Source organism: Nuphar pumila, chromosome 3 (assembly GCF_984573655.1).
Source record: "Nuphar pumila chromosome 3, dmNupPumi1.hap1.1, whole genome shotgun sequence".
Classification (NCBI taxonomy): Eukaryota; Viridiplantae; Streptophyta; class Magnoliopsida; order Nymphaeales; family Nymphaeaceae; genus Nuphar; species Nuphar pumila.
The window spans coordinates 85,187,887-85,210,545 of record NC_143251.1 but is presented as its reverse complement, the minus strand read 5'-3'; positions in this window follow the sequence as shown (position 1 = coordinate 85,210,545).

The window sequence follows — 22,659 nt, the reverse complement described above, 5'->3', positions numbered from 1 at the left end:
GGGTATTTTGGTCATTTGGACCCCAATTTCGAAATTTCATATTTTATCTTCCTTATTTATTCAATTTTATTTCATAATTTATCATTTTGATTTAAGGGAATCAAGGAAAAGGCTTATATCTGGCCAAATCCAACAATTTCCTGATATTGTTGGATAAATCTAGAAAAGCCAACATATTTTCATTAACCAAGTTTTCTAGTTTTGCAGGTACATTGAAGACTTTATTTTTCATGTATTTAAATTTCAATAGTGATGTAATTTGTAATTAAACTTTGGAATAAGAATTTACATTTCCTGCTTAGCTTAGGCAGCATTGCATATAGTTTATTTTTTTTAAATAATGTTAATGTGTGATGGATGATGATTCATGCATATTCAAACTCACTATGGTCTACATGAATGGCACATGCACTAGCTTCTATGAAGTTTATAAACTTGGTGGAATTTGTATTTATGGCCATAGTCAGAATACGAATGATACTCAGATTTATGATCTTCACATTAGCCACATTCAGCCTACACTCTTAGGCTAACTTCAAAATGCACTGCATTTCTCAAAAATACAAAAAGTATTTCTCAATTCCTTAAATCCATATTCATTCATTTCATGCATTTGCCAATTCCAATTCGAATTCTAAGTCAAGGAAATTGAATTCCTCAAAATCTCCTAAGTCTTATAGCAAAATCGATTTTTCCAAAGACATTGAATTTCAAAGGATATTTCAAGTATTTCCCAAGTTCCAAATTCAAATTTTCTAAGTTAGAATTTCAATTTCCAAGTTTGAATTCAGAGAAACCAAGTCTCTCAGAGTCTATTTTCACCAAATGTCAAGGATTCCTCAAAATCGATTTTATTTCTTTCAGAAGTATATTTAAAATCCCAATTCACGATTTTTCAAGATTTACATTTTATATTTCAATCATTCAAAGCAAACATCATGTTTTCAAATGTGCATTTTTCTGAAAATTCATAGCACATGCCTGATTCTATGTGCATTTAGAAATTAGAATATGATTTAGACAATTTGAATAAAGTAGAGCATAAGATTGATCATTGGTTCAATTACCCCTGTTAAAGGTGGCAGGAACGGTTGAACCTCGTACCGACAGGCGAGTCCCATTCTTCGGAATTTTCCCGTATTTTAAAAACGGAGGCACGTTATTTTCAAAATCTTTTTCAAAGGTCAGTTTGATTTGCAAAAGTAAAATTTTGCGATGATAACACACTCATTGTACTTACACTCATTTAAAGTAAAGAAGTACTTATGTACCTCAAATCATTAATTAGAATAAAGACAAAACTACATAATAGCCTACAATCCAACGTTCAATGTACTATTATAAGAAATAGATTTTTTATATAAAATATGTATTACCTAAAATATTACAACGACTAGTGTACCCTACATTTTACTTTTATGGAAAGAAGACTTTCTCGAATTTCTCTAAAGATGTTTTTGAAATGACATAACATTTCACATCTCAAAAAGCTACGATTTCAAAAAGTAACGACTACTTTTTTAAAGGCTATATAAACACACTCAAATAAACTATTCAAGATGGAATGGACATGTGAGCTTACAACGAGAAAAATTCCTATTCGATATTTGAAAAGAGAGCCTTGAAAAAGAAAGAAAAAAAAGAGAAAGAAAAGAGAAAAAGTCAAGTCTAGCTCTTTGACAAAGAGTATCCTCTGAGTGACAAACAGAACATTCTGAGAATCCTTCATTCGTGCATTCATATCTTTCTGAAGGTTCTATAGGAAGTATTGTAACTTTTTGTTATTCACTGTATTCCTTCTTTGTTGAAAGAAGTAGACCTTTGTGAAAGAGGGTGTTGCCCTTCTCTGTTGAGAGAAGAAGACCTCTGTAGAAGAGGGTGTGCCCCTTCTCTGTTGAGAGAAGAAGACCTCTGAGGAAGAGGGTGTTGTACTATTTATCCGGTGACTCGGATGTTATAGTGGAAAGCTCAAGTGGTTTGCTTGGGGACTGGATGTAGGTCTGGGTTTTGACCGAACCAGTATAACTTCTGTGTTTTATGTGTTGTGCCTTATTGTCTGATTATTTTATTTTATCGATTTGTATCGTATTTCACTATTCACCCCCCCTCTAGTGGAATTTCACCTTCCTTGCGGGAAAGAGAGGAAAATGTTTCCGTGAGTCAAACTTGACCGGATTTTGGAAATTTGTTTTGAAATACTCGCCTCTATTTTTAAAAATAGCGAGAAAATCCATGGGATGAAGCTCGACCTGTCGGTACGTGGTTCGACCATTTCTGCCGCCTTTAACAGAGGTAATCGAACTAAGGACCAAAAATGTGCTTGACTTAGTGAAATCATCGAAATTGTATTTTATCCTAAATGCACAGAGAATTCAGGCATGTGCTATGAGATTTTGTATAAGTTGGAAAAACATGATGCATGCTCAGAAACATTTGGAGTTGAAAAGCATTTCTCAAAAAAAAAATGGAAATCAATCTCTCAGAAAACTCATATGGAAGTATTTGGAAATCACCAGAAAGTTTATGAAAATGTGAGAAAATCCTTAGAAAATGGAGAGAATTCTCGAAAAAAGATGAAAATTTGAAAAAGAAAATATTTGTCAAGAAAACTCTGACTTTGAAAATTTTCTTTGGAAAACGATTGGAATTCATTGGAAAACTCTTTGGAAATGGAAAATCAAAACTCAGGAAATTGAAATCCTGAGAATATTGTCCTTGAAATATCTGAAAATCGATTTTGATTCCTGAGAAAGATGAGAAATTCCTTTTTGAAAATGACTCTTAAGAAAATAACATTTTCAGGGAAAATCACGGGAAAACTTTGACTTGGGAAATCCAACTTCGAAAATCTTCATAGTTTCTTGAGGAATCGATTTCCATGGAGTGAAATTTTCTTAAGAAAATCATGAAAAAAGCAGATGATGCCATGATGGAGATGATTTGAATGAATGAATGCACTTTAAAAAGATTTTCTGAGAAATTTGTTGGAAAAATGTGTATTAAGTCAAAATAAATCCTTCACATATTCTGACTGTGGTCAGGAATATGTTCAGAGTTTATTTGAGTTAATTCATAATATTTTGAAAATTTGAAAATATGATGTGCAATTTGGAAGATAGCCTAAGAGTGTAGGCTCAATGTGACCGGTAGAAAGATGATGAATCTGGGTCTCGTCCATATTCCGAGTAGGGTCGTAAATATGGAGTCCACCGAGTTCATCAACTCTCTAAGAGTTGGTGCACGTGTCATTCGTGTACATCCATGGTGATTTTGCAAAATAAGATATATGAATCATAGAATCAGGACATTGTAGGAATCAAACTACATGAGATGCATCCTAATGTAAGCAGTAAAAGTAAATATTATTCCAAGTTTGATTATTACATCTCTGACATAAAAAAAATAAATAAAATGAAAAAAAAATACATAGTGTAAAAGAATCAGCATCCTCCAGATTTTCCTGCAAAATGAGAATTAGTGCAAGGAATGGATATACAAGATACCCAAGAAAATGGGTATATATATAACATGTACAACGAAGACATACATGTGTATATCTAAATGCTTGAATTTGTGCTAAGTGACATGTGATAATGATGGTGTATTTACCAAAAAAAAGAAAAAATATCTACATAAATACTTGTATGTGAAAACAAGTGCACATGAAGATATCCATATATATATAAGTATATATATATATATACATATATATATATATGTATATACATGTATATATATATATATGTCAATATACATAGATATATATATATATAGATATATACATATAATGAGAAAATACACATAGTAATTGAAATTCCATATGTAATGGGTAAAATCAGAAAATGCAGGGTATATACAGTTTCTGTACATGACTTTGCAAAGTCATAATTCCCAAATTATAACATATTTTGCAGTAAAATTGGGTATGGAGCTTCCCTGTATATCAATAACAAAGCATGCCCAAGATGGTCCAGAAATCATGAATGGATACTGAGATATCCGTTCATGAATATGGCTAATTATCAAGACTGGGTACCTGCAGAAAAATGAATGGGTATGGATGTAGCAAAGATTTCATATCAATCACAAGAAAATTGTTTTATCCAGACAATGGCTGATGTCTTCTAGATAGTAATCTTTGCAATCTATCAACATAGATGAACACCATATTAAACAAAACATCAATCTCTCTATTAAAGATAAAAAGTGGTTAAATGGAAAAAATATGTGAATCCTCAGGATTCCTAATGCAGTAGACATATTACCTAGTAACACCTAGGAACCAAGCCCATATACGTGAGATGATCATATCCAACTTCTCCGTGATGAAGAAGTCACTTGTGCGATCAATCCCAATTCCACGCCGGAAAATTACATACTTTGGACACAAATGCAGAAAATACAGCGAAAGAACATTAGGACAAGCTTACCAATGTCAAAGACGAAGACTATCAGACTGTTTCAGATGAAAAGCACACACAAGTTTCACTGATTATACAGGTTGAGCTATCTCACGTAAAAGAAGTTGATATCTAAGGAAGAAAAAAATATTGTGCATGTTTCCACTATCAAGTTAAGATATGTAAAGGCACTCTACAAGATTTCCATATTCTACAAATTCAATGATCATCATATTGAACTTTGCTTTTTTTCATTGAAGTATTTCCTGCTCTCTCCCTAATGGAGTTGAATCCAGTACATCACTACTCATTTACTTGGAACAAACTTTATCAAACACTTAAAGCTGGCAGATTGTTCTGTCAAGGTACCGAGAGGTGTCTTGGAAGACGTGCTAGTTAAGGTGGATGATTTTTATTTTCCAGTCGATTTCATCATTCTCGATATGGAAGGAGTGGATAGCCAGCACCAGACTCCGATTATTTTGGGCAGACCATTCTTGGCGACTGTCAATGCATGTATCAACTGTCGGACAGGAGTGATGGATTTATCATTCGGCAACAGGAAAGTCAAGCTGAATATTTTCAATGTCGCGATGGGTCCAACGGGAGATATGGACTGTTTCCATGTAGATATTGCTCAGGATTTAGTGGAAGAACAACCCGATTTGTACATTACTGAGGATTCATTAGATTTGTACCATATTGTTATCATCGCAAAATTTTTACTTTTGCAAGTCAAACTGACCTTTAAAAAATATTTTGAAAATAACTCGCCTCCGTTTTAAAATGCGGGATAATTCCGAAGAATGGGACTCGCCTGTCGGTACGAGGTTCAACCGTTCCTGGCGCCTTTACCAGAGGTAATTAAACCAAGGATCAAGAGTGTGCTTAGCTTTGCTCAACTTGTCTAAATCGTGTTTTATTTCCTAAATGCACAAAGAATCAGGCATGTGCTATGAATTTTCTGAAAATGCAGATTTAAAAACATGATGTTTGCTTAGAATAATGAAAATGATTGGAAATTCTTGGAAAATATGCCACTTGGAAAATCATAAATCTTGTTGAGAGAACATCTCTGAAGAAAATCAAAATCGATTTTTGAAGAAATCTCAAAGTTTTATTAAAATCGATTCTGAGAAAACTTGGTTTTTCTGAATTCAAACTATGAAATTGAATATATAACTTGTAAAATCATGATTTGAACTTTGAAAAATACTTGAAATATCATTTGAAAGCTCAGAGTTTTGAGAAAATCAATTTCTGAGAAAGACTTAGAAATTTTGAGAAAATCGATTTCTCTGAATTGAAATTGGAATTTGAATTAAGAAAATGATGCAAATTGAATGAATATGGATTTGAAATACTTGATTTTGAGGATTTGAGAAAATCCTTTTGTATTTTTGAGAAATGCAGTGCATTTTGAAGTTAACCTAAGAGTATAGGCTGAATGTGGCTAATACAAAGATCACAAATCTGGGTCTCATTTGTATTCTGACTATGGACACAAATACGAATTCCAACAAGTTTGTCAACTCCATAAGATCTAGTGCACGTGTCATTTGTGTAGACCATGGTGGATTTGTAAAGAAAATATGCATGAATGATGTATTCATCAGATATTAAAATTTGCAGAATTAAACTATATGCAATGCAAATCCTAAGCTAAGCAGAAATTGAAATTCTTATTCCAAAGTTTACATTTAATTTACATCACTAATTGAATTTAAATACAGGAAAGTAAAGTCTTCAATGTCCTTGCAAAACTAGAAAAATGGATTAGTGAAGATATGTTGGATTTTTTAGGTTTATCCAGCAATATCTGGAAATTACTGGATTTTGCTAGATATAAGCCTTTTTCCATGATTCTCTGATATAAACTTTATGAAATATGAAATAAAATTAAATAAATAATAAAGATGAGATTTGAAAATTTGAAATTGGGGCCAAAATAACCAAAATACCCCTGATAGCGAGACTATGGCCTTGAAATCAGGGTTTTCATAAAGATATTTTGTAAAATACAACTTTTGAAATTCAAATGAGGATAAATTAAACTAAATATGATATGACATGATTAAAAACATAAAAATTAGGGTTTAGAATTTTGAACTTAAGGTCAAATAACCAAATTGCCCCTGATAACAAGACTATGGCCTTGAAATCAAGGTTTTTTTAAAAATATTTCGAGGAAAACATTGGGTTTAGGGTCTAAATGAAGTCAAATAAACATAAAATTAATCACGAAGCATTCTAATATGATTCTAAACATGAACAAACCCTAAAATTGTGAACTTATACACGAAAATCAAGAAATATCACAAAAATCACAATTTTGGCAGTGTTTCTGGATCCTGTGGGTACCCTGTTTTGCAATTTGATCCATTGAAGCATTAAATGAATTAAAAAATTCATAAAAATCGACACCTGCACTTGTTGTAACCCTAAAATAAGATTGGAATCATAAAAATATATATTTGACATTATTCCAATTCGAAAATTGCATTAAAACCCTAAAATAAGCTATTTTCACCCATGTTCACAGACCAGTTTCAGTGTTAGACCCAAATCAGGGATCAATTCAACATAGAAATTTCTGAAATTTTACAAAGGCAAACTAGATATAAAAACAAAAGTTTTCCATTTTACTGATTGGAAATATCATCTTTGGTTAGGGAGAAACCATTCCGGCAATCTGGACTAAAATATAATGAATCTAACATTGATTAAAACAGGTACTTCCGGTTGAAAATACAGAAACAAATAGCAACCTTCATCACAAATTGCTGAAATTGCAATAGTAAATAGTAGACATAAAAATAAGGAACTTTTTTTTTACAGATCATGAATCGGATCTACGGTTTGAGATCTATGATCAGCACAAATCAGATTAGGGTTTTGGTAAACCCAAACGAGTTTTAAATTTTAAATCCGACTTTCTGTCAGAGGAAAAATACCAAACAAAGGCAAAACATTATCAAAATTTCACAGTAAATATCTCACCTCAACATGAAGCTACTGCATTTTACGGATCTCAAATAGGATATAGGATGAGTTAAATAAGACAACTGCAAGTTACCTATGAATTTCAACAACGATTCTAAACTATTGAAAATCACGGTTTAATCTTTTATTTTTTTAACAGTGATTCCAAATCCCAAAATGTCTGATTTTTTATAGTAGTTCACTGACATATCCATGTATCACATATATTACAGTGAGTACTTCAATACGAACTAACATGCTCTTTATTGATCTAAGCTTAAAACACACAGAAATTTAATAAAACTCAATAAAACATGCTTTAATCAATGAAAACAATAAAAAAAATATCTAAACAGTCAAACAAAATTAATTTCTATGCTGTAATATATGTAATAAACATGAATAAGTAAAAAAAAAATAAAACACAGGGAATCCATGGCTGGAATTGCTTTTACCCTTGAAACCATGGATTTAATCCATTTAATCGGATAAATCTCATGTTTTCTTGGTTAAGAATATAAAAAACAATACAATAAATGATTCTAATGGATTAGAATCATGAAAAACAGCCTGGAATAGGGTTAGAACATCTTCTTGAATTGAACTTGAGGTTCTTGAGGTTGAATCCATGGTTAAAATCATGAAAGAGATGATACCAATGGTTAAATCCATATTAAAAACATAGAAAAATATTAAATAAAGTAAAACAAATTATAAAAAACCTTACCTTGAGGTTGGAGCTGCAATGGAGGAAGGAGAAAGAGCTGAAGAGGAGAGAGAGACCACGAAATTGGGAGAGAAAAAAAGAGACCCCTTTGACCCCCTTTAGGTCCCTTATTTATAGATTTATTTATTTTCGGATTTGTTTAGGAAGAGTTTTGATTTTTTGGACTCTTTTTAATTATTTTTGATAAACCACATGGGGAGGACGATTTTTTTGGAGAATTCTAACCTAAATGGACTCTAATTAATCCCTAATTAAACCCTAGAAAGTCCAAATGTGGCACCACCTAGTATGGACCCACATTTGGTTTTTAAAACTTGAATTTAAAACCTTTAAAACCCAATGGTTTAAAACTTAAATAAAATGGATTTTAAAAATTGCTTTTGACTCCTCTAAACCCCTAGCCTAACTAGGACAATGACTAACCCTAGTCTAACCTTGACTTCTTCAAATGTGGCACCACCCCGAGTGGGCCCCACTTGAATTTTCAAAAATGATTTTAAAACTTGAAATTGAGAGAATTTTCAAAAGATCTTCAAAAGTAAACTTGAAATTAAAAGTTTTGAAATGACATAGAGTTCTAACTGGGTCAGAACTCCTCAGAATATGGTGCCAACTGAGTGGGCCCACATCAGGTTTTGAAAAAATTGAAATAAACACTGAAAATAACTTTGAAAAAGGGCTAGAATCAATAGTTGAAATTCAGAATTTTTGAAAATAGAGTCTCAAGTGAACTGGAACTCCGGGTTAGAGTCTTTAAATTTTAGAACTCTGAGATTTTTGGATTTTAAAAGCTAAACGAAGGAGTTTTTAAAAAGATTTTATCAAATATAATGAAATAAGTCAGAAAATACAGTCAGGGTTAGACTCCTAACTCAATCAGAACTCTAAAATAGAGTCCTGAATTAACTGGACTCTAGAAAATGACCTAAATTTTTTAGAACAAATGGAAATAAATGAAAATAGAAGTAAAAACAGACTTCTGACTGGACTAGGACTTTGGGACAGAGTCCTGATTGGACTGAAACTCTAGATTTTTTTGGTATTTTCTGAAAAACATATGAAAGAACTTGTGAAAACAGTGAAAACAATAACAAATATTGAAATAAAATAGAGTTCTGATTCAACTGAGACTCTAGGGACAGAGTCCTAATTGAACTAGGACTCTTAGATTTTTGGATTTTCTGAGAAAACAAATAAGAGAATTTTGAAAACAGTTAAAAACAGGATAAAATTGAGGTTTTGGTTCAAAGTCCTGATCTAATTAGGACTCTGAGAAAGAGTCCTGATTCGATCAGAACTCTAAGAATTTTTGGTTTTCTGATAAGCAAATGATGAAATTTAAACAGAAATTTTGAAAATCAGCAAAAATGGAGTGAGAAAACAAACTTGGGATAGAGTCCTGATTTGATCAGGACTCTGGGGCAGAGTCTTGATTCTATCAGGACTCTAAGATAAAATCCCAGAATTTTGAAATTCTTTGATAAAAGTGTAATAGTTTTGATAGATGGAAATATTTTTGAAAGATTCTCTCAAAATTAAAATCAGGATCAGAGTCCTGATCCAACTAGGACTCTTTGAACAGAGTCTTGTTTTGACTGAAATTCTGAGTTTTTGACTCATTTTGAAAAATTTGGTTAAAAATAGGTAAAAATAGTGACAAAAGACTGAGTCCTAATCTGACTGAACCTCTGAAGAAGAGTCCTAATCCAACTAGGACTCTTAAAGAAGAGTCCTAATCCAACTAGGACTCTGGGATTTTGGCCAAAACGGAGGATTTTAAAAGGTTTTCTATAAAACAGGTAGAAAATATAGTAAAAAATAGAGTTCTGATCCAACTGGGACTCTGAAAAAAAGAGTCTTCATCCAACTAGGACTCTAAGATTTTGGCCAAAATGGAAGAAATGGACAAGGAATATGACCATAACTGGTTTAAAATCAAAATAGAGTTTTGAAAATGTTTTAAAAAGATAAAAAGATAGAGTCCTGATCCAACTACGACTCTCAAATTTTTGAGAAATTTGATAAATGAAGGAATCCAGAAGCGACACCACCTAAATGGGTCTCATCTGAGAATTGAAATCAGTTGAAAATTGAGCTTAAAACGAATCCAGATTGTTTTCTAAGAAAAACACTTCAAAATATAAGGTCCTGGGGGTTGGCAAATGACATAATGTTGATTAAAAACCCAGGTTTTAAAATTGATTTTGAAAGAAAAGTTTTAAAACTCGAATCTGGATTAAATATTTTAAAAATAGGACGGTTGGATCTCGAAAATGGGATGTAATGACATGCAATGCAATGAAATGATATGTAGAATGCATGCAATGATATGCAATGACACATGAAATGTATAAACACTGGATGAGGGTGAAAATTTGGGGTGTTTACAAATGTCCCTCTTTGCTACTAAGCCGGTATAGGGCCGAGCTTAGTGGCAAAGAAAAACACACCAAATTTGAACTATATATATAAAAAAAATGCCCCAGTTAGGAGAATCTAACCGGGTATGAAGGAATTGGCTACGGCGGTAATGACAAATATGGAATGAAGAATAAAGAAGAAGATTCACCTCAACGAAATGACGCTCAAGCATAGCCCTTAACCTGGATGAGACGAAAGATACCACGTGGAAGAACGTGATTCAGACTTAACCCTTAACCTGAAAGGGGACGATACCTCGTGGAAAAATGAGGTTCAGGCTTAACCCTTAACCTGAAAGGGGACAATACCTCATGGAAAAATGAGGTTCAGACTTAACCCTTAACCTGAAAGGGGATGATACCTCATGGAAAAATGAGTTTCAGGCTTAACCCTTGACCTAAAAGGGGACGATACCTCGTGGAAAAACGAGGCTCAGGCTTAACCCTTAACCTAAAAGGGGACGATACCTCGTGGAAAAACGAGGCTCAGGCTTAACTTTTAACCTAAAAGGGGACGATACCTCATGGAAAAATGAGGTTCAGGCTTAACCCTTAACCTGAAAGGGGATGATAAACGGAATCCTCAAATGAAGAAACCATGATGGGACCTTCGAATTTTGCACAATAAATCCGAGAGGGGTTTGCAAAAGGAAGAAAAGGGGTTCCCTAAAGCTTGAAAAGGGATTGATCTTGGACGTCTCATTACTGGGACTAGATGGCTTTTAAAACAGATGACCTTTTTGCAGAAAATTCAGGTTTAACTCTTACCCTGAACGGGAACTGTCTATGCTGGGACAATGGGGAGCACAGGGAAGTATGCGAATCTGAGAGACCATGCACTCAGATCAAAACAAGAAGAGAAGGATCTTGGACAACTCCCATCATTCGATCCTAAAAGGGATAACAACAACGCCTGGATATATCAAAATAGGCATCAAGCTCTCACTTCATGTCAGGATAACTTGAAAAGATTGCCAATAAGATAAAAAATTTATAGTTGATTCAAATGTAAGTATATTTATATAAAAAATATTCCCTCTTTTCTACCTGAAGTATTACCTCCATCTGGACTTAACTTCGTAGAATCGAAATTCAAATTCAAATTACTTGCAATTGACTTTCTTTCAGGGAGGCTAGCAATTTCCTTGATATGAACAAAAAGAAAGGATTCACATTGTGAAAGCAATTGATGAAAGGATATTGATAAAAGAATTTCATAAAATTAAAGAAGATTCTTGGTAGATTCGGTAGTTTGATATCCTGGGATTCTTTTCTCATGATGGTCTTTCTGATTGTACTCTCTTTTTTTTCAACAGAATTGGAGCTTTTTGGGTTTCTGGGGAATTCATTACATCATCCTTCATTTTGGAGATGTCCTAGCTTTTTCTCTCTTTTAGAAGGGTACGTCGCAAACTCCTTCATCTTGGAGATGTTCGGATCCTTCTTTGCCTCGAGGATTATATTGACGATATTGGCTCATTGGCTGGTGGTCTCTTGATGATAGCTGAAATTAAATATCTTTTAGGGTTTGTCGGGAGGCTCATCACAGTCGCCTTCATCTTGACGTTGCTCTAAACTTTCCCTGGAAGGATCCGTCACAAACTCCTTCATCTCAGAGATGATCCAAATCTTCTTTGGCTCCGGGGGTCTAACTCGCATAATTCGTCTTCATCTTGACGACAATTGAGAGATCCCTTTTGCAGATATTTAATTACAACTTGGGTGATTGAGGAGATATGAAAATTGAATGGATGAACTCTCTTTTTTATCGCTTAGGATATTTTCACTGCCTTATCTTTACAAGAATGATCTTTAAAAATGTGTCATTGACTGCGATCAATATCAATCACTTATGGCTTTGTGACAACATTGAATTTTCTTTGCTACCCATATCAAGGATTTATTCTTCCTCCCTTTGGTTGGTCAATAGAAAGAATTTGGATTTTGAATCTTTTTTCGCAAAAGCTTCGCTCTTTTGGAAGTAATACTGGAGGTAATCTGAGGTAATTCTTTTTATGCAATAAAAGATTTTTGAGATCAACAACTATTTTTCATGACAAATTGGCAAAATATTCTTGGAATCTTTGGTGAAAGAAATCACTTGAGATCTAAATGGCACATTCGTGGCTAGATTCTCCTCTCCTTTCCCCAAAGGAGAGACTCAGGCTTGACCCTTACCTGAACGGGTAACAAAAGATACTCCTCTCTTCCCTGAAGAGGAGGTGTTTGCAAAACGAACTTTCGAAGAGAAATGAAGTTTTCGTCAAAACTCCCTATTTCTAGGCTTCTCTTATGGAAAGAGGGCCGCTAACAAAAGTTGGAAGGATATCATAGAGGAACGAGTCCATCACACTCTCCCTGGAAAAAGGGTCCTCGACGACGGGGGTGGCCTAACAAAAGACATTTAGGGTTATAAGGAGGACGAGCTTCCGTTGAAACTCTCCCTGGAAAAGGGGTCCTTGTATGACAATAAAGATTGTTTTACAAACTGTTCATGAAACACGAGTCCCTTCAAACTCTCCCTAGAAAAAAGGGTTCAACAAACGAACAATAAAGACATGCGAGAAGAACGAGCTCACTCGAACTCTCCCTGGAAAAAGGGTCCCTCGCAAGCGAAAATGATTGATGATTGATTCTGAACTAACTGGCAAACGGATACGACATAAAAGTCGAATCTTGAAAGACTATGATTGCAGGATATGACCCACAGGTCAGACAAATATGATTGACATTGATAGGATTTGATAACCCAAAGGTTTGCTTGGATGACCAGAGGTCTGACAAAATTAGTGACCCGAAGGTCAGATCAACAGAATGGAGTGACCCAAAGGTCTGATAAAGATTGTTTGGTTCGCAGATCTGAAGATTGAGTCTGAACCTTAATGCAAGATTTATGTTGCGACCAGTATGAAGACCGAACTTTGGCAAAGTACCAGTACGAGCACTGGATTTTAAAAGATTACCAGTACGAGCACTGGATTTTAAAGGATATCAGTACGAGCACTGGATTTTAAAAGACTACCAGTACAAGCACTGGATTTTTGAAAGACTATCAGTATAAATACAAGATTTGGTAGAGCAATCAAGACGATGTTGGATTTCATAAAAGGACCAATTTGGAAATTGGATTTAACCGGACAGGTGGAAAACTGGGTTCGGTTGGAAGCCTTGAATCGGAATTCAAATCTTCAAGGAAAGACTAGATGAATTGGATTTTGAAAGAGAATTCGATTTGGAACTCGGATCTTCTAGACCAATTGCTAAATTTGCAGAAAAGTTTGAGTAGAAGTTCAAACTTTTAAAGGAAAGCTAAGCGAATTGGATTTGAAAGAAAATTCGAGTCGGAACTTTGATTTTCTAGACCAATTCTGAATTGGATTTGGAAGAAAATTTGAGTCGGAACTCGGGTCTTCTAGACCAATTCAAGACATTTGAAGGAAAGAAAATTAGATGAATTGGATTTGGAAGAAAATTCGAGTCAGAACTCGAATTTTCTAGACCAATTCTAAATTGGATTTGGAAGAAGATTCGAGTCGGAACTTAGATCTTCTAGACCAATTCAAGACATTTGAAGAAAATTAGATGAATTGGATTTGGAAGAAAATTTGAGTCGGAACTCGAATTTCTAGACCAATTCTGAATTGGATTTGGAAGAAAATTCGAGTCGGAACTCGAATCTTCTAGACCAATTCAAGACATTTAAAGGAAAGGAAATTAGATGAATTGGATTTGAAAGAAAATTCGAGTCAGAACTTGAATTTTCTAGACTAATTCTGAATCGGATTTGGAAGAAAATTTGAGTCAGAACTTGAATCTTCTAGACCAATTCAAGACTTTCAAAGGAAAGAAAATTAGATGAATTGGATTTGGAAGAAAATTCGAGTCGGAACTCGGATTTTCTAGACCAATTCTGAATTGGATTTGAAAGAAGATTCGAGTCGGAACTCGGATCTTCTAGACCAATTCAAGACATTTGAAGGAAAGAAAAGTTGATAGGTGTAAAGATGACATTTGGGACTAGTTCAACTAGTACGAGCATCAGATTTTGAAAGAGTGCCAGTACGAGCGCTGGATTTCAAAAGATTCGCCAGTACGGGCATTGGGTTTTAAAAGTTTGCTAGTTGATTATAATAGGGGATTTTCAATTTTCACTCTCACAATGACTTGGACAGATGCCACGGGTATCAGGATTCATCCCTTATCCTGAATGGGAATTTGATGCAGATGCAAAATGGATGCATGTGAATGCAAACAGAATGAATGAATGCAATTATCACATGAATACATGCGGATGAATGCGAATAGGCAAATGAGGAAAGATTTTACTTGATCATGCCTGCACACAGAGTATTTGAATGGAAGACGAGTCTATAACAAAAATGCCACAGTATATTCTCGGAAGAAAAAGAGTATTCAGATAAAAACATAATTGGCCATTTATTGGAGAGAATTTATTAAAGAATACAGAGGATAGAACAAAAGTTTTCTAAGTATAGAATTTTTTCAAATGTCGGGCATTGATAGGATCGGGTAATTCTACCCCGTCTGCATTAATCAGACGATATGAATTACGTGGTAGTGCTTCTTTCACCACGTAGGGTCCTTCCTAGTTTGGTGACCATTTGCCACGTGGACGGTGCTTGAGATAAGTCGTTGATCTAAGGACCAGGTCATTGACTTGGAATCTTCTTTTGATGACTGACTTGGCGTATTGTCTTGCTATCCTCTGACGATAAGACTGGGCATGTTCTGCTGCTTTAAGTCTTTTCTCATCGAGTAGATCTAGCCGTACCAATCTATGTTGCTAATACTGATCAAGTGGTAGCTCTAGAAGAGATGCAAATTTAAGAACGGGCTTTTGAACATGAAGAGGTAGCACCATATCGGTCCCATAAACAAGTTTTGAAGGAGTTGCATTGGTCGGGGTTCGAATGGTGATTCGATATGCCCAGAGTGCATCATGGATTTTCTCGTGCCAATCACGACCCGTCTCAACGGTTCTTTCCAAGATGCGGATCAAACTTTTATTTGTCGCTTCTGCTTGGTCGTTCCCTTGGGGATAATAAGGAGCTAAAAAATGATGATGAATTTTGAATTTCGAACAAAAGGTCTTCATTCTTTCATTCTTGAAATGAGTATCATTATCTGACACAATGTCGTGTGGTATACCGAAATGACAAAGAATATTCTTATGAATAAATGAAACCAAATGTCGACCTTCCACTGTACGCAAAGTGACGGCTTCAACCCACTTGGTGAAATATTTTGTTGCGGCAAGGAAATATTTATGACCATTGGAAGCGGAAGGAGTGATGGGTCCTACGACATCGAAGGCCCACATAGAGAATGGCCATGGAGACACGACTGATTGCAAGTACGTAGCTGGTGCATGAATGGAGGGTGCGTGCACCTGGCACGGAACACACTTCTTTACAAAGCGATAGCAATCTTGTTGCATGGTTTTTCAATAATACTCTGCTCGAAAGATTTTCGAAATTGAGGTCAAATGACCAAATTGCCTCTCATAACAAGACTATGGCCTTGAAATCACGGTTTTTCAGAAAATATTTCGAGGAAAACATTGGGTTTAGGGTCTAAATGAAGTCAAATAAACATAAAATTAATCATGAATCATCCTAATATGATTCTAAACATGAACAAACCCGAAAATTGTGAACTTATACACGAAATCAAGAAATATCACAAAAATCACAATTTTGGCAGTGTTTCTGGATCTTGTGGGTACCCTCTTTTGCAATTTGATCCATTCAAGCATCAAATGAATTAAAAAATTCATAAAAATCGACACCTGCACTTGTTGTAACCCTAAAATCAGATTGGAATCATAAAAATATAATTTTAACATTATACCAATTCGAAAATTGCATTAAAACCCTAAAATAAGCTATTTTCACCCATGTTCACAGACCAGTTTCAGTGTTAGACCCAAATCAGGAGTCAATCCACCATAGAAATTTTTGAAATTTTACAGAGGTAAACTAGATATAAAAACAAAAGTTTCCCATTTTACAGATCGGAAATATCATCTTCGGTTAGGGAGAAACCGTTCCGGCAATCTGGACTAAAATATAACAAATCTAACATTGGTTAAAACAGGTACTTCCGGTTGAAAATACAAAACCAAATAGTAAACTTCATCACAAATTTCTGAAATTGCATCAGTGAACAGTAGACATTAAAATAAGAAACTTCTTTTTTTACAGATCATGAATTGGATCTACGGTTTGAGATCTATGATCAGCATAAGTCAGATTAGGGTTTTGGTAAACCCTAACGAGTTTTAAATTTTAAATCCGACTTTCTATCAGAGGAAAAATAGCAAACAGAAGCAAAAAATTTTAAAAAATTCACACTAAATAGTTCACATCAACATGAAGCTACTACACTTTACGGTATTCAAATCGGATATAGGATGAGAGAAATAACACAACTGCAAGTTACCTATGAATTTCTACAACGATTCTCAACGATTGAAAATCATGGTTTAATCTTTTATTTTTTTAACAGAGTTCCCAAATTCCAAAACATCTGATTTTTTTACAGTAGTTCACTGACATATCCGTGTATCACATATATTACAGTGAGTACATCAATATGAACTAACATGCTCTTTATTGATCTAAGCTTAAAACACACAGAAATTTAATAAAACTCAATAAAACATGCTTTAATCAATGAAAACAATAAAAAAATACCTAAACAGTAAAACAAATTTAATTTCTACGCTGAAATACATGTAATAAACATGAATAAGTAAAAAAAATAAAACACAGGGAATCCATGGCTGGAATTGCTTTTACCCTTGAAACCATGGATTTAATCCATTTAATCGGATAAATCTCATGTTTTCTTGGTTAAGAATATAAAAAACAATACAATAAATGATTCTAATGGATTAGAATCATGAAAAACAGCATGGAATAGGGTTAGATCATCTTCTTGAATTGAACTTGAGGTTCTTGAGGTTGAATCCATGGTTAAAATCATGAAAGAGATGATACCAATGGTTAAATCCATATTAAAAACATAGAAAAATATTAAATAAAGTAAAACAAATTATAAAAAACCTTACCTTGAGGTTGCAGCTGCAATGGAGGAAGGAGTAAGGGCTGAAGAGGAGAGAGAGACCAAGAAATTGGGAGAGAAAAAAAGAGCCCCCTTTGACCCCCTTTAGGTCCCCTATTTATAGAAAAAAATTTTGGATTTGTTTAGGAAGAGTTTTGATTTTTTGGACTCTTTTTAATTGTTTTTTATAAACCACATGGGGAGGACAATTTTTTTGGAGAATTCTAACCTAAATGGACTCTAATTAATCCCTAATTAATACCTAATTAAACCCTAGAAAGTCTAAATGTGGCACCACCTAGTATGGACCCACATTTGGTTTTTAAAACTTGAATTTAAAACCTTTAAAAACCAATGGTTTAAAACTTAAATAAAATGGATTTTTAAAAATGCTTTTGACTCTTTTAAACCCCTAGCCTAACTAGAACAATGACTAACCCTAGTCTAATCTTGACTTCTTCAAATGTGGCGCCACCCCGAGTGGGCGCCACTCCGAGTGGGCCCCACTTGAATTTTAAAAAACGATTTTAAAACTTGAAATTGAAAGAATTTTCAAAAGATCTTCAAAAGTAAACTTGAAATTAAAAGTTTTGAAATGGCATAGAGTTCTAACTAGGTCAGAACTCCTCAGGATATGGCGCCAACTGAGTGGGCCCAAATCAGGTTTTGAAAATTTTGAAATAAACACTGAAAATAACTTTGAAAAAGTGTTAGAATCAATAGTTGAAATTCAGAATTTTTGAAAATAGAGTCTCAAGTGAACTGGAACTCCGGGTTAGAGTCCTGAAATTTTAGGACTCTGAGATTTTGGATTTTAAAAGTCAAACGAAGGAGTTTTTGAAAAGATTTTATCAAAAATTATGAAATAAGTCAGAAAATACAGTCAGGGTTAGACTCCTAACTCAATCAAAACTCTGAAATAGAGTCTTGAATTAACTGGACTCTACAAAATGACCAAAATTTTTTAGAACAAATGAAAATAAATGAAAATGGAAGTAAAAACAGACTTCAGAACAGACTTCTGACTGGACTAGGACTTTGGCACAGAGTCCTGATCGGACTGAAACTCTAGATTTTTTTGGTATTTTCTGAAAAACAGATGAAAGAACTTATGAAAACAGTGAAAACAATAACAAATATTGAAATAAAACAGAGTTCTGATTCAACTGAGACTTTGGGGACAGAGTCCTAATTGAACTAGGACTCTTAGATTTTTGGATTTTCTGAGAAAACAAATAAGAGAATTTTGAAAACAGTTAAAAACAGGATAAAATTGAGGTTTTGGTTCAAAGTCCTGATCTAATTAGGACTCTGAGAAAGAGTCCTGATTCGATCAGAACTCTAAGAATTTTTGGTTTTCTGATAAGCAAATGATGAAATTTAAACATAAATTTTGAAAATCAGCGAAAATGGAGTGAGAAAACAAACTTGGGATAGAGTCCTGATTTGATCAGGACTTTGGGGCAGAGTCTTGATTCTATTAGGACTCTAGGATAAAATCCCAGAATTTTGAAATTCTTTGATAAAAGTGTAATAGTTTTGATAGATGGAAAGATTTTTGAAAGATTCTCTCAAAATTGAAATCAGCATCAGAGTCCTGATCCAAGTAGGACTCTTTGAACAGAGTCCTGTTTTGACTGAAATTCTGAGTTTTTGACTCATTTTGAAAGATTTGGTTAAAAATAGGTAAAAATAGTGACAAAAGATCGAGTCCTAATCTGCCTGAACCTCTGAAGAAGAGTCCTAATTCAACTAGGACTCTTGAAGAAGAGTCCTAATCCAACTAGGACTCTGGGATTTTGGCCAAAACGGAAGATTTTGAAAGGTTTTCTCCAAAACAGGTAGAAAATGTAGTAAAAAGTAGAGTTCTGATCCAATAGGGACTCTGAAAAAAAAGTCCTCATCCAACTAGGACTCTAAGATTTTGGCCAAAATGGAAGAAATGGACAAGGGATATGACCATAACTGGTTTAAAATCAAAATGGAGTTTTGAAAATGTTTTAAAAAGATAAAAAGATAGAGTCCTGATCCAACTAAGACTCTGAAATTTTTCAGAAATTTGATAAATGAAGGAATCCAGAAGCAACACCACCTAAATGAGTCTCATCTGAGAATTGAAATCAGTTGAAAATTGAGCTTAAAATGAATCCAGATTGTTTTCTGAGAAAAACACTTCAAAATATAAGGTCCTAGGAGTTGGCAAATGACAGAATGTTGATTAAAAACCCAGGTTTTAAAATTGATTTTGAAAGAAAAGTTTTAAAACTCGAATCTGGATTAAATATTTTAAAAACAGGAGTGCTGGATCTCGAAAATGAAATGTAATGACATGCAATACAATGAAATGATATGTAGAATGCATGCAATGATATGCAATGACACATGAAATGTATAAACACTGGATGAGGGTGAAAATTTGGGGTGTTTACACATATAGAGAAGAATAGTTGTATAGTTAGTGTAGATGTGTCTAGAGTGTCGTCAAAGTTACCGCCTTGGAAAGCTAGGATTGAGCCTCTCCCACCACTTGCGGAGACCCCCGCCAAATCCTCGATCGAGTCTCCTCCGAAACTTGAGTTGAAACCCTTACCGAATTCACTCAAGTATGCTTATCTCAGAGGCTATGAGACTTTGCTTGTGATCATCTCGTCACTGCTCACTGAGGAGCAGGAGCAGAGATTGCTGACTATATTACAAGAGCACAAGGCAGCGATTGGCTGGGGAGTGGCTGCTTTGAAGGGGATTGATCCTTCATTCTGTATGCACAGAATTCATTGCGATGAAAAAGTCAAGCCAGTGCGGGATATGCAGAGAAGGTTAAATCCCAACATGAAGGAAGTGGTGAAGAATGAAGTGGTGAAGTGGTTGGATGCCGGGATTATTTACCCCATTTCTGATTGCCAGTTGTACCGAAGAAGTCAAGACTCACTGTTGAGGAGAACGAGAAGGGGAAAAGAATTCCGATGAGGACCACCACAGGGTGGCGAGTCTGCATTGACTATAGGAAGATGAATGTGGCAACTCAGAAAGATCATTTCCCGTTGTCGTTCATTGATCAGATCTTAGAGAGACTCGCAAGACAGAGCTATTATTGCTTTTTAGATGGATACTCAGGATATAATCAAGTAGTAGTCCATCCTGACGACCAGGAGAAGACGACATTTACATGTCCTTATGGCACCTTTGCATTCAGACGTATGTCGTTCGGGCTCTGCAATGCCCCGACGACTTTTCAGAGGTACATGTTAGCTATCTTCTTCGATATGATAGATGATGTCATGGAGGTATTTATGGACGATTTTTCTATATATGGCTCTTCATTTGAAGATTGCCTCCAAAAACTTACTCGAGTACTGAGTAGGTGTGCGGAGACAAATCTTGTCCTGAGTTGGGAAAAGAGCCACTTTATGGTCCAGGAGGGGATTGTGCTTGGACACATTGTGTCCAAGAGAGGGATTGAGGTTGACAGAGCGAAGGTGGAATCCATTTCTCGTTTGACTCCACCTACCATTGTGAGGCAGATTAGATCATTTCTAAGGCATGTTGGGTTTTATAGGCGGTTCATTAAAGATTTCAGCAAAATCTCTCGACCGCTTTGTACTTTATTGGAGAAGGATCAGCCCTTTGATTTTAGCGAGGATTGCATAAAGGCATTTGAGATACTCAAAGAGGCCTTGATTATTGTACCTATTCTGAGACCTCCGGATTGGACGCTCCTGTTTGAGATCATGTGTGATGCATCTGACTATGCTATTGGGGGCATTTTAGGACAGCGGATTGACAGGAAGCCCTATGTGATTTACTATGCAAGTAGAACTTTGTCTGATGCTCGGATGAATTATACCACGACAAAGAAGGAGCTACTTGCTGTAGTATTAGCATTGGACAAGTTTAGGTCCTATCTTCTTGGTTCGAAGGTGGTTGTCTATTCGGATCATGCTGCATTGAAGTATCTTTTGAGCAAGAAAGACACCAAACCGAGACTCATTCGTTGGGTTCTGTTACTACAGGAGTTTGATCTCAAGATTCGAGATAAGAAGGGTAGCGAGAATGTAGTAGCAGACCATCTTTCTAGACTGATCGTGGAGACCACGCAGGATCAGAGACCGATCAGTGATTCTTTCCCCGATGAGCAGATCATGTCTATCAGATCATCGCAGTTACCCTGGTTTGCTGATATTGTGAACTATCTGGTTTCGAGACAGATCCCTTAGCATTGGAATAGGAATGAGCGCGAGAGATTCCTATCTCAGGTGAGGCACTATTATTGAGATGAACCAGAATTGTTCAAATATTGCGCAGACCAGATCATTAGGAGATGTGCTCCGGAGGAGGAGTACGAGTCCATTCTTAGTTTTTCCTATTCTTTAGCATGTGGAGGGAATTTTAGCAGTAGGAAGACAGTTGCAAAGGTTTTGCAGTCGGAATTTTATTGGCCCACACTCCACAGAGATACACATGAGTTCTGTAGGAGATGTATTAGATGTCAGCAGACTGGGAACATGTCCAAGAGGGACATGATGCCCTTGCTTCCAATTTTGATAGTTGAGATTTTTTATGTTTGGGGCATAGATTTTATGGGCCCATTTCTGCCATCATTCAGAAATTTGTACATTTTAGTGGTGGTTGATTATGTGTCCAAGTGGGTCGAGGCCGTGGCAACCAAGACCAATGATCATAGAGTAGTGCTTAAGTTCATTAAGCACAACATTTTCAGTCGTTTTGGGGTGCCACGTGCGATGATCAGTGATGGTGGCAAGAATTTCAGGAATGTACAGATAGCTTCTCTGCTGAGAAGGTATTCTGTCAATCATAGATTCACCACTCCGTATCATTCGCAGACCAGTGGATAGGTAGAGGTCTCGAATAGGGAAATAAAGCAGATTCTAGAGAAGCCAGTTCGCCCGGACCACAAGGATTGGTCCCAACGCTTAGATGATGCACTTTGGGCATATACGACTGCATTTAAGACTCCCATTGGCATGTCCCTGTATCGCCTTATATTCGGGAAATCATGCCATCTTCCTGTCGAGCTGAAGCATAG